We start from the raw sequence: 11,869 nt of genomic DNA, 5'->3' as shown, positions 1-11,869 counted from the left end.
TTTTCGTGTTTTTTTTTTCCATCTTGGAAGACCCCAGTTGCCCCTCCGGACATTATTTCAGGCACGAGCGGGCACCTGGGTAGAATCACAGGTTATCGGCGTAGGACCAAGCCCTATCCCCAAGGTACCACCCCCCAGGACCCATTATATACTACCCAAAAATACTTCAAAACATTAAAAAAACATGTCAATACAAAATCAAACAATTCCATCAAAAAATAATACTGATACTATAAACTATGTAGTTTACATAGTTTATAGTATCAGTATTATATTTTTTGATAAAATTGTAGTTTACATAGTTTATAGGATTGATCAGTATTATATTTTTTGATAAAATTGTTTGATTTTGTACATATTGACATGTATTTTGAATGATTGGGTAATATAGTGGGTCCTAGGGGTGGTACCTTGGGGTAGGGCTTGGTCCCACGCCGATAACCTGTGGGTAGAATCACCGACCTTCCTTAAGTCAGGTGGATGGCTTCCTCACTTGAAAGATTTCGACTCGAGTGAGGATCGAACCTACAGCGGTGCGCCTGCGTGACGGATTTTACCGGACAGGCGCCATATTGAAAATAAAATGGTCGATGAGGCAGCAATGCAGAGAAATACAGAGCTGTAAGCCTATCCACGGAAATGTTGAATACTGGTGAAAATTATTTATAATGGAATGATTTTTCTATCAGATCGGTAATAGACTAATTGGAAAGTAACACTCAGTTGACCTACTTCAATACGATGTTTTTCGGTAGATTCCACAGGCGCTAGTCACATAATCAAATATTTTACATTATCGGTCTATATATATCTTTATATACATATATAGACCGATTATGTAAACTATTTGATTATGTGACAAGCGCCTGTGGTAGATTCTAAGTAAAATCAAAGGGCTGCAAGCTCTGTGGTATTCACGAATTCGAAAACCTAGCTAAACGCCGTTTTCCGGTACTTTCTGTACATAGCTCTGGGGAATTCACCTAATGGAGTGTGCTAGTGAACTCAATGTTTTCGGCCTTTTTTTGAATTAAACTGAAATAAAACAGTTATTTCTTTATAAGAAAATAATTAAATATCATTGTATGAATAATTTCATACAAAAAATAAAGTAAATACACAAATTTACGCAGAAAATAACCTTCTTTATTATGGAAGATTCCACTACGTCTTTTTGAATTTTATTGATGTTCATTATTAACAACTTTTTTTTTTGAATAATTTGCAATAGGAATGAAACGAATATTGATAATTTTCAAAAACATCAAATTTTTTCACCTGAAACGGTTAAATAATGATAGAAAAATAGACATATCTCGTAACTGTGTTATGTACTTCATTTGGTGTAATTCCCCAGAGCTAAAACGGTAACATACCGGAAAACAGTGTTTAGCTAGGTTTTCGAAAAGGTCAATTTTCTGATCTTTGCAATCTAAATCGTACTGTATATCTGTATGTGTTTTCCTGTATAAGTTTATTTTTATGTACTATAATACACCGATAAACACTTTCAGAACTAGCAGATGACAGGCTAATCTTATCAGTAGTATTTGAGTAAAGATAACGGGTTGTGTATCTCACTGTATAAATCATATGTAAAATGGTCTGACATATGGTAGGTTTAACCACGGATTTATATTACATATATAAAAAATTATGTAATATAAATCTGTGGTTTAACAGTTAATGAAAATACTTTGAAGGCCAAAGATGTGTTGAATTTCATACTGTGATGAAGCTAAGATCCAATGCTTTCTATTGGTGTAATACTGTTACATTTTAAAATTGGACATTTAATCACAACAAACCAGCGGTTTAAAAACAGCATATTTTGTATTGTTTTAACATGAGCGATACCGATTTTACTTGAGGATAAGGGAAGCAACTCGTATTTTTTTTACTCGATACACCTCGGTTATTTACGTAGAACATATTGAAAGTGTTTATGGGTGTATTCATCTTGCAGGGCACCAGAGTTTGATACATACGGAATTTGCATAACTAGAGTTGCATCAAAAAATCATTCATGTTCATTTTTTATGATAGCCACACTTATCCTTGCATATCGTGGCTATTGCCTTAATGCAGACACTTAACAAAGAATTTTAAAAAATGTTGACTCGACTGGGATTTGAACTCCAGACCTCTCACACACTAAACGAGCACGTTACCCCTGCGCCACGGAGAAGTTTTAAAAACAAGGGCTGAATAAAGTCAAGTCATTCTAAATTGCATTTCGGGTTTTTAAAGCTGCACAGGCTGAATAAAATCAAGTCCTTCCTAATTAAAATTTCCATTGCATTTCGGGTTAGGGTAATGTCGAGGTATTTTGTTCAGGGTAAACCTGTTGTTTAAAATTGAAATAAATAATTTAGCAAAAATCTTCGCGCCCAATCAGTCCAACATGTAGAAACTATATATTCAACTACTCGGCAGTCAGATTTATTTGTGTAGTATTCGGTAATCGACATCGCTAAAAATAGCATTATCATTGATTAAAATCATATTCATCCGCATAATTTGTAAGTGTACATTTATTGACAATTCTATAAGCCAACGCTACTTTTAAAGTTTGAATGTGTAGTATTTTTTTGGACACTTGTAACAAAAAATTGTTCTTTCTTTTAAATTGCTGGTTTTTAAACAGTTTTGAGTGAGAACTACTTTGCGTTGTTAGGTCTGTAAGGAAGTTTTGTGTTAGACAGTGGATGTTAGCTATGTATTTACTGATCTGCGATCAGAAAATACAAAAATGCAGATAATCATCATGATCACATGCAGGTTAAAGTTTTGGTCACCTCATTAAATGAAGAGCATATTTATAAATAGGATTTATAAATTGTTCCCCTTTTATGAGTAATATGAAATTAGGCAAAGCCTATGAACTGGGAAGTCGGTAAAAAATCCTTTCATTTTTTTCGGTTTTAAAGGTGTCATTCGGCGGTCAGTCTATTTACCCCAAGACACCCCAAGACGCATTCTGGGACACAAAGATACACATTTTTAGTCCCCGGAGGACTACCCCAAGAAACTTATATATTGTGTATAATGAGAAAGTGTTTTTATATACGAAAAATGATTATTTACGTGTCATGTAGTCAAATTAATATCAAATATTGTTATTGTCCAACAATATTGACCTGGCACTTCATTTATTTTCGTAAAGGTTAGGTGATAAACAGTTGTATCTAACGAATCAATCGATATCTTGGTTAACTTCATATATCAATGAGTTGTGGTGTATTGGTATAGATGCCTGACTACTGATCTGAAGTTATCTGCTTCGATACCTTACCAACACCATGTTATGAGGATATGAATTTTTTATTTTATTTTGAAATTTACTTGCAAGAATTAATTTGAAATCGTTTTAATACATCTGGTTTTTAAGATATCTTTTAAGTAGTATTTTTTATACAATTTTATTTTTTATTTCATTACATTATCTTTAATTAATAAAAAGAACATAATAATACAACTTTAAAATATTATACTACACAGATAGAACACAGAAAAAGTCCAACGTTTTGCACGAGTTAAGAGAGAAATGGCAATTTTGAAATAAGAAAAGAAAAAAATATAAAAGTAGCTGAACCAGGATTCAAACCTAAGAGTGTACGTCAATATTCTTGATGTGAAAGCCCTTAACGACTGTACTGTGCTAAGAGGGATTTATAATTTAGACCATTTTACAACTGGTTATATACATTCATATCGATTTACAAGTAGATAATAACGTTTACGGAATTTACCGACTATGGGGTCAAATGCAAGAGTGCCAGGTCAATGTTGTTGGACAATAATATGTATGGACTTAAATTAGAACTGTCATCACTAAAATATTTATTGATATGCTCTTTTAAATGTAAAAAAAATATTTTGATGAAAATTAACTTTACTAAAACAACAAGACTATGCATCTTAATCTGTTAATCTTATAAAATGTAAGGCAGATGAAATATAAAAATTCAATATTATGAAACAGAATATGATCGATTAAATAATCAGGCATGAAAAATGTGTCGCTCATAAAATAACATTGTCGCAGAATTAAACTTGCACTACACCCACATCAAGCAACATTGGCATTATTTCATTGTTATAAACTGTTTTGCACAAAAAAAGAATATATAAAAAAAATACAGGGAAATAAATGATTTTAGAAAGATTCAATGTGTAAATGTGAAATGTCATAGTTACCTCCCGTAAAAAAATGCAAAATTAAGATGTACAAATGTATTTACATGTCAGTAAAAGTGTCTTGGTGTGGTCTTGGGGTGTCTTGACTTAGTCTTGTGGTGTCTTGGTGTGGTCTTGGGGTGTTTTGACGTAGTCTTGGGGTGTCTTGGCATAGTCTTGGGGTAGTCTAGGGTTGTCTTTGGGTAGTCTTGGGGTGTTTTTGGGTAAATAGACCGACCGGTCATTCGGTATCGCAATGATCTCTCTTATCATTACAATTCTGCCAAGGGAGGTAATCAGTGTGAGGAGTTTGCACAAACTCCTAACACTGATTACCTCCCTTGGCAGAATTGTAAATGCTGCCTTCACGGACGTCACATGATGATGAAAGTCACATGACGTAACGTTGTAATTCAAAAGTGAATATTGACCGTTACATATAAATCTAACATCAATTTTCTCTTTCTGTTTTATTTTTAACTTTTTGTACCTACCTTCGTTATATTTTATCAAAAAAATATCAAAAGTCTACAAAAGAATGAAAAATAAATTAAAAGCTAAAAAAATATAAATATCAAAATATTGATATTTCAATGTTTGTGATGGCAAAGATCTCTGTACTGATAAGGGGAGATCACTGCATATGAGATTGGTCAGTTTGGGGTATTATACTATAATCGTATTTGTTTTGCAAACCCGAGTTTAGACACCCTAGGCATGCGTAGTATTGTCGCACTAGCTGTTCAAAACTATCAGCGTTCTTGGTTACAAAATTGGATGCCGCACTTCTTTTTTTGCAGTATTATGAAGAATCCAGTCATTCTAGCTCAAAATACAGCCAAACCTCAAACAAATTGCAACAGAAAATATTTTGAGTGTTTTGAAACCCCAGACCTATATTGTATAACATATCAAAAGTCTTTCACATTGCTTCCCGCCATTTTCTGACGTCACTTTCTGGCTCACTCCTAATCAAATGGAGAGTAGGTTCTTGACACGCCTGAGTTACGTTCCCAATGTTAGTTTTGCCCTAAAGTGTTGCGATTCGACACTCGGGTTTGCAAAACAAATACGACCATATGTACCCGCAGAACATTCGACGATTATTATTATAATAACAAGGCATAATCGGAAAAGTTGAGATTTGTTCCTTATCGGAATACACCGCCTTTTATCATTAAGTTACATTGTAAATGGCGGCGACTAACTTGAACTGACACTGAAAATTTCATTGATAGGTATAGAATTCTATATATTTTTATTTTTTTATTTTATTTAATTTTCTTTTAAATACACACATGTAGTCTATAGCCGGGCAAACCAAAGCCAGCGGGCCCGGAATTAAACTTCCCAGTATAAAGTTTTTTGAATCTGGGTCAGCTCGGCCCTAAAACGTACTTGGCCCCTGAGTTAGCTCGGCCCTATCCAACTCGGCACAGGTCAATTCGGCCCACTTTTTAATTATTAATATATAGGTTTGTGTTATAACGTTTTATTGCTATAATTGTAATTATTGATAAAACAAGAATTGACAGTTTCAGAACTACATGTAGCAGCAGACAAGCTTTTCTTTTCAGTAGAATTGCAAGTAAAGATAACCGATGCGTATCTCAATGTATTTCTGACACTTGATAGGTTTAACAATAAAATTTCAAACAATGTGTTGAAATATATACTGAGAGGAAGCTAAGATCTGGTGACCAGCTTTTATAATTGGTGTAACAAATTTTAAAATCAGACATTTAATCGCCCCAAACTAGCGATTTAAACACGGCTAAATTTGCATTCTTTTGCAAGCAAAAACAAAGTCCTGCTTTTTCACTCAATATACCTGGGACCTTATTTACGCAGTTTGACAGAGAGATTATAAATAGAAGACAAATAACTAAAAAAAACATTCTAAATATACTTTGTTTCGGCAGAAGTACAATGTATAATTATATAATAATAAGATATTTCTTATTATTCTTTTACCTTAACAACATGCAAAGCAAAGTTATTACATTATATATATATTTGTAAAGTGGGCGGAGTTGACCCGTACCGAGTTGACCCGTGCCGAGTTGACCCGTGCCGAGTTGGTATTATAGGGCCGAGTTGACTCTTTTCCAAGTTATTTCTACAGAAAGCCAGCATTATTGAAAAGCGGGTTATTCATGCGTACCACAACCCATTCGAACCAAAGTCCGTTTTCAAATAAACATTCATGCAGATATTCAAACTATTAAGTGGCCAGATAAAATTGTCATGAATTGAAGGTTTAAGAAAAAAATATGTATAATTAAAATTGTCAACGCTGTGATATACATTTAGGATTATACAAATTATGGCTGACATGTCGGTAAGTTTTTAGTTGCTAATTATTTCCTGTATGCCTAAAATACGAAAGTGAAATTTTTGACGAAAGTGGGCCAAAGTGACTTAAAATTTGAATTGTTCTGTTTAAATAGGATTTCACTGTAAATTTTCTGTATGGTAGACATATATTTTAAGTGACTAATAATATTTCTTTACAAAAAATCCCTATGATGATTTAATCGCCATTTATTTGCACAATTTATATACGTAAGTTCTGAGATCTTCCTTAATTGCGCTCACATTGAAGAATACGAAAGTTACTTGTAAATTATGAAATAAAGCATTGAATTGAAAGTTATACATAAATTGCATTTTTCAGGCGTATAATATCCAAAATTAATATAATTTATTTTCAAAAATAATCATTATGATGATTTTTACCCCATTTTTTCTACATAATTTCTATATATACAACTGATCAACAATCTTCCATTCGCTCACATAGAAAATACAAAAGTGAACTCTAAAATATCAACTGAAATATTATAGTGTTGAATATCAAATTATTAATTTCTGATAATGTATGTTTACAAATTGCAATTCATGAAATTTTCAATTTAAATTCTATATTTGATATTTTACAAGTCACTTTCTTATTACAAAAGGAAGATCGCAGATATTGTGAAAATAAATGGGGTATAAAACTATAAATCATCATAATGATTAATTTAGAAAATAAATAATTTTTTTTTCTAATACACACACTGAAAATTTAGTACATTTTCATTTATAAGATTTTATGCCCACATAAAATAATTTTTGTCATTGGCCCGTCCCTTTTCTCATTACTGTACTGAATATTACCCGTTACAGGTCGGGTTTTAGCCAAGTACATCTAAGCCAATCAATATCAAAATCATGTGATGTTAATTAACCAATGATTACATTAGATCTATCACAAAGAAATATTTTTGGCGAGGAATGATTCTCGCCTTTGTTTATTACTAAAATTTATCTATTTTTGAAGTTATACGCTTTATTTAAAGTGAACTTATTACGTATTACTAAGGACAGTTACCTTAGTAATCTGCTGGAAGCAAATTTTAGGGACGGTTACCCCGGTTTCATATTTTCATGTCACTTTTGCAAGAGAAAGGAAGATAGCTGAACTTGTATAATTATAGAAATTAGGCCAATAAATGGTGATTAAATCATGATTACAGTATGGTTATTTATCATAATATATATAATTAGTTGCTAATAATATACGTCTACAAAAAGCAATTTTAATGTAAAATTCTATTAAAACGGTACAATTGAAACTCTAAAAGTCACTTTCGTCAAAAATCTCACAGACGTATATTTTAGGCAAACCCAATTTTTTCTGAAAGTCACACCAGGAAGGGTATACATAAAATATACGGCAAAGGCATGTGTCAACTCAACTGTTACTCGGCCCTCTGTCAAAAATCTGTAAGGATGTAAATTTTAAAAGATATAGATTGTTTAGTTAATAACTTTTTAAGGAATTATCCTCGACTACTGTAAATCTGCGACTCTAAATTTATCTTCATCATTTTCCACATCAGATTCAGATGATTCAGAGCTAATGGCAGCAAGGTTTATGTGTGAAGGACCTGGTTGAGGATCTTTAGAGGGTTTTGAAACTTTTTAACTTTGTACTTTTCGTTTATTTTTCCATTTAATATAGGTTTCTTAACCCTTTCCCCCATGAGCATATTGTGAAAAATGGCCGTTTTCACTGAAAAGCCTCCTGTTACAAGTTCAAACTGCTATGAAACTATGAAAAATGCTTCAATACTAATCAAACTTGGCACAAATGTTGACTGGACCATTGCCTTTGTAACAACATGCTCTGTCTTAAATTTCCTGTTACCATGGCAACGAGGGGACATCTCAAAATTGCCAAAAATCACTATTTTGCCTCTATTTTTTCCATCAAAATTTATTTCAAAGTGCTGCTACTGCTCAAGGGATTGAGATAGAGTCTAAGACTTTCCAGCGTTGGTTAAACGTTACATTATGATCGACCTGGGGTCATTTTTAGCCTCTCACAAGTCCAAAATTTTCTCAGCAACATTTCTCAAACGAAAACTTATGTTTGGGGCCCAAATATGACATTTTTGCACTATTTGAGGCCTAAAAAAGGGAGGGGGGGTCGAAAGTGCGTTGTTTCGCGTATATATGTGGTAAAGGGTTAACATATTTAGTAACTGGTTTTTGAGACTCGTATTCTTTTAATTTTTCATGTACATCATTGGTGATTTCTTTCAACCTGCAACAATTTTGCTTACATTTTTTCTACTTTTTTTCACATTTGTAGACTTTGTTTTATTTTCTTTAAGCTCATTTTCCTTAACTGCAAACATTTCATACCCATCATGATCTACATTAATAACACCTTCAACTGTTGCATCGGAATCACTGTCACTACCAACATAAAGCTCTGCAGGAATGAAGTCCTTTTTTGGTACTGCTTCTCTATCAAGTGGATAAATACCAGCACATTTAAAACCCAGACTGGAGGTTTTCAGATTTTAATGCTTGAAGATGTACCTTACAAGCAAGAGAACAAATGTTATATCTTGTGACAGATGCAGCTGTTTCACGCATTAATTTGTGACATGCATTATTGTACATGCGTTGAAAAGGACTATTACAAGCTAAATCTAAAGGTTGAAGTATGTGACTTGTATGGCTGGGAGTATGAAAAATACAATATTATTTTCTCTGGCCCAGTCAACTAGTCCTACAGATATATGTGATCAATGACCATCTAAGATCAAAAGAACTTTTTCGCCATTACGACCAGGAAAGTGATTCTCCAAGAAATCTTTGAAAATTGTGCCAATCGACCAACCAGTCTCACTCATAGTGCCTGTAGTACCAGGAGTAGAACCTTGAAGAAGCTCTTGCATAAGTCTCTTACCAGGGAAGACCAAGTATGGTGGCAAAGCATAACCACTTGCACTTCCACAACCAATAAGTGTGACTGTCTTTCCTTTTCCTGATGTCACAGCAGGAGGAGGATGGTCAGACCTGGCAATAACAGAGGGAGGTGTGTGGTCACATGTAAGGCCCTTTTCATCAACGTTGAAAATCAGATGAGTATTATCAAGGAGATCATGTTTCTTTAAACAATTTTCAAGATTGTCAAAATAATCCATGACAATGGACTCCTTAGTCATCTTGGCACGGGCATATACTCTAAGGATCTAGGGTTCAATTTCTTCATTTCAGGCCACCTACTTTCCAATTTTACCGACCAATGAAAATGCGTTTAACAAATCGCTTTGAAAAAGGAGGAGCGTAGACGATTACCGAGTTGCTTGACACTTCAAAATTTATATCAAGCGTTTATTGAAAATTAGGGCGACTTTGTTTTTGCTTTTCTGAGCGATCCGAGCGAAATGGAGAGAGACAAGGCGACTTTGTCACCCAAGTCGCCTAGAAACGTGATCCTTGATGACCAGTAGATGACCCCTATTGATTTTGGGTTCAAGGGGTCAATGTCATATTGACCTTGTACTTAATGATGGTTTTTGACCAATAACTCAACAACTCGAGTTGCTTTGGTTGATATTTTTATATTAAACTATAAATGCTTTTGATATACACATTTGAAGGTCTTATGTAAAATAACAACTTGGCTGTCATTAATGAGGCCTGCATGATTCATAAAATTTATGCATATATATTATTTGTAAGATTTGTAATAACTTAAATTGCTGCACACAACCTATGGGGTCACAATAATTATTACCTTGTGACTAGTCATGACCAGTAGATACTAGATAACCCTTATAAATTGTTTGTTCACTGGGTCAGAAGTCATGCATAATAACCTGATAATATGACTAATTGGCTGCAGATTGGGGGCATACATGTTTTACAAACATATCTTGTTAATAATTACTATATAAAGGTATTTTATTGTTATTTTTTTCAACTTGTTGAGAAGTTTTGGAAGCGAAGGCAAATTTTCCCATAGATTTACTACATTTACAAAACTTGCACATATATACAAATTGAACCAAAAATCTTTTAAGAATTTATGTAAAATCATGTAGAATCTGATTGAAACTGTTCAAGGTGTAAATCTTGCAGAAACTATGATACATAAAATAATCATATGAAAAACTTATGAAAGTTCACATATATTTACCATATGGAAACTTATTCATATGTAAAACATGTGATATCCATGATTTTAACATGTTTGTTAACACATGTTTTTCATATGGTCCTGTTCAACATATGTTCATTTTACATATGAAAAACAAATGTTCTTAAACACATCCTTTTCAAAACATATGAAACACATATGTTTTACATATGGAAAACATATGGTGTACCAAACATACAACAAACATGTGGTGTATTTTTACCTGTGTAAAATTCTAATAATCAACTTTCTAAACTTCATAAAACAAACCAAAACCGGAAACAAGGCTTGTGTTTAAGGTTATGTATGAATGATAAATCACATACTTTTTATAGCATTGTCAGGCATACTCCAGTCATATCGTATCTAATTAACATTGTGTTCAGAACTTTATAAAGTCTGCAATTTATACATATTGTAACCTAAAACACAAGTTTTGTTTCCTGTTTTCCATCTCGAAATGTAAAAAACTGTTTATGAGAATTCTATGGGACTATAATGCATAGGCAAATTTTGACTAATCCTGCTGGACAAGCATACTACAATTTCTACTTGTCCTTCTTCGATCCCTAATAGTAAATACAGGCCTACATGTTGAATTTTGGATTTCTTTGTAGTGTCACTTCTGTGATGTTTGTCTGTCTGTCCTTAACCTAACTTTTAAGGGACTGGTTGATTTCATCCAAACTTTACAGGAATGATCAGTACTAAGTCTAGTTAAATGCATATTGTTGGCAATTTCGAGTTCAGTGATTTTTGTCAGATAAATGCTTTTAACTTAAAATTTTTTATCCGGTTGACTTCTCTTATACCAGTAATGCATTTTGAATGAATCTAAGTTACAGGATTTAACATTAAAATAGCTCAAGTACTTGCATATATTACACAGGTTTTCCAGTTGATTGATATTTGCTTATAAGACCCCTACCGGGTTTAAATGAAGGGGGCTAGGTTTACCATGACAGTTTGTCCGTCTTTCATTTTTAATTCAAATTTTAAGGTTTTTTACTATAAGTACTTTATTTCTTAAGGTATTTACTTCAAATATATATTCCCTATCATCAACTACATTATATGGTTTAGAACTGAAGCACAATACCACCCTTGAACTTCATGAAAAAAGATGATTTTTGTGCCCCCACTTTACCCTTGTCCATCTGTCCATCCATCTGTCTGTCCATTCCTATTTTGTGTCGCACATAACTC

Source organism: Ruditapes philippinarum, unplaced genomic scaffold (genome assembly GCF_026571515.1).
Source record: "Ruditapes philippinarum isolate M1 unplaced genomic scaffold, ASM2657151v2 ctg1451_1_1_1_1, whole genome shotgun sequence".
Taxonomy (NCBI): domain Eukaryota; kingdom Metazoa; phylum Mollusca; class Bivalvia; order Venerida; family Veneridae; genus Ruditapes; species Ruditapes philippinarum.
The sequence above is the reverse complement of the archived record's forward strand: the minus strand, read 5'-3'. Positions refer to the sequence as shown.